We start from the raw sequence: 2,853 nt of genomic DNA on the forward strand, positions 1-2,853 counted from the left end.
TTATTTTTTAACTCAGGGTAGGCCTAGGATTACTGTAGTCCTTAACTGCCTCCACCAGTGGATGGATGATTCACATTAGGGTTTAATTCTTGGCTCAATATAATGCTTTATGCTAGGTCATAGTGAGATTCGGCTAAGTCCTAACATAAGTGGATTCTTAATGGATCAGGTTGAGAAATGATTCAGCCAAGTTCTAATTGAAGTAAATTTTTTATAGATCAGAATGGGTTTTGATAAGATTCAAATTATTACAAGAGTCAAAACTTGTGGTTGATCAAAAAAGAAATGAATCTAATGCAATGAGGACTAGGTTCAGAATCCTAGTTCTAGTCTAAGTGATCGAAACCATGTGCAGATCGGTTTTGGTTGGTGATAAGATAATGTTGAGAATATCTACAGAAGCGCCGAAGAAGTGTATTCTGTTAGGACTTTACTTCGACATATGTGGTCATTACAAAACTTGCTCTTATAAATAGAAGTGAGTGTGCAACGACCTTCAACTCAACACACAAACGCTCTGCGCGTTTTATGCGAACCCTTCTCACACTCTGAGAAATCACTAACTACTCTAACTTCGTCATCACACCTTCAGTATGGGATAAGAGCACTGTGTTGATTACCGGCGACATCTTTAGTTTGGATTAATAGCACTGGAGCCATAAAATTAGGCGATCGAGAAGTATCTAATGTTTAGATTAATATCACTACTTCAAGTTTGACTGATTATCTATCCAACTCTTAGTCAGCGATGAGTCTTTTGATTATTTCGCCAAACGAGGTCACTTCACTATATTCCAGCAGTGTGAAGTGTTCTATGATTGGTTATTCCCAAGTGCATTTCAGAATTCGACATTCTGACAGCTGAATAATGTTTACCATCAAAATACTTATCTCTTTTGAGTATTCGTGTCCTTATAGTCTGATACTGATTCGGCGCACTTATATTTTCACAAATATAGTTGAGGTAGTTGAACCTGGTGTAGGAGATCCTAAACTTCGCAGTGACTAGCAACCTTGTCTTCAGGTTGTAGAGCCCTAATCCAAGATGTGTTCCTTCCGCGGTCGATCACTCGAGTACAAAAGTCAACAACACATTTGACACCACCACCACATGCATTCTACTCGTCGAACGAGCTCGGTCAACAAGTTGGTAAGCCTGTAAACACCAGAAGATATAATTAGCTTATTAATTGCTTGGCCTGCATGCCACGTAGACTTGATAATTTTTAGGATCAACAATTGTGTTAATTTATGCCGTTGAGGAAGAATTTTTCTTTTTAAAAGCAAAAATTTTCAATTGTTTGTTTCCGGGCTTAGCTAGGTTACTTCCATTCTTTGCTTCGGGCGTCAATCAATCTATCACAGGCCATTCTGTCATTGTTTAATTTCTGGTTGTCTGATCACACTTGAAATTATGTATTCACTCACTTTCTATTCTGGTTGAGAAAGGGAATATGTTTGATCGGTTTTATAAGTAACTCTCATCTGCCTGACTTGGCTCAGCTTGATGCAGCTGTACTTTATATTGATTGGATTGCTCTTGCTTATTCTTTGATTTTGACTTTTGAATATCTTTTTTTACTACGCAAAAATAAATGCAGACATAATGTTCCTCTTAATTTAATTTTACTAACATGTTTTTTTCACATGGAATACATTTTTAACAAGAATTGGATCCCACTTCGCCTCACATCAGCGTGTTAACGGCTTTATGAGATTTTTTTTAATAGAATGGGACAATGCGTGATATAATTTGAGTTTTAAAGTGTTAATAAGAATGAAATTGAGTTTTATTTGGAAAAGATATTATCTACGGATCTTTTCCACAAAGCTTATGAATCAATAGATCCGGACGCTTGATATTTGATCCACCGGCTAAAATTATTATGATTTTTAAAGGAACCTCCTATTTTAAACCGTTGGATCAAATTTTAAAGGTCCAAATTTATTGATCCACGGGGTTTTGGTGAAAGAGATTCAAAGAGGATCTCTTTCCTTTTATTTGTAGTAAATGTCTTTTTTATTTTTAAGTTTCGAATGTGGTTCACATTTTTGTTATATATAACGGATAGAACTTCACTAATGGAAAGATCAGTAGCAGCTCCTGTTGTTTATGCCCAATCACGGCTGGACATGTGTCCAAATTTTCATAAAAAAATAAAAATTTGGACAGCAGTCGAACTGGACGCTAAATTAGCAGATTTTCTTTGTGTGGGACCAAGCGCAGGAAAACAAGAAATAAAAAATTTGAAACGACGCCTGAGAGATTCGAACTCTCGCGGGGAAACCCCATGTACTTAGCAGGCACACGCCTTAACCACTCGGCCAAAGCGTCGCTTTTTGGTATGCAGTGCTGCTTTACTACATATATTAGAATGGGAATTATAGGACTTGAACAGGCAAAAGGATTTTAGAAACCTAAATTTCAAAACTGTTCGTCACTTTAGATGAAAAATCACAACACGATAAAGCAAAAGAATTGACTTAAAAAAAGAAGAAATAGAGCAGAAGAAATAGCAAATGGTTCATCTGCCGACATGAAAACTAACAACAATTCATGTGGGCTTTTAAAAGAGGCCTCGACACCCCCATCTAAAAATGACTTTCATTACCTCAATTTATTTTAAGTCCGTCATACATCCCCACGTAACAAAGTTTTAATTTTTAATTTAGGGATCATTTTGATAGAAAGAGACTATGTAGTAACCTTTTAACTATAAATGATTTTCTAACCCTAAGGGGTTGGTTTGGAAAACGAAGAAAGGTTTTGAACACCTAACTCGAGTTTGAACTCTCAGAAATGCATCAGGGCCATCGACTATGCTTTGATGTACAGTTTGACTAGGGGTCAAA

At 36.4% G+C, this 2,853-nt stretch overlaps 1 non-coding gene across 1 annotated transcript; it reads right to left on the reverse strand.

Moving 5' to 3' along the window:
* Positions 1–2,253: 2,253 nt before the first annotated feature.
* On the reverse strand, positions 2,254–2,335 carry TRNAS-GCU (transfer RNA serine (anticodon GCU)). The gene has a single exon. It is a non-coding gene; the product is annotated as a tRNA-Ser (tRNA).
* Between the last annotated feature and the right edge of the window lie 518 nt (positions 2,336–2,853).

Source organism: Malus domestica, chromosome 15 (genome assembly GCF_042453785.1).
Source record: "Malus domestica chromosome 15, GDT2T_hap1".
Lineage (NCBI taxonomy): Eukaryota > Viridiplantae > Streptophyta > Magnoliopsida > Rosales > Rosaceae > Malus > Malus domestica.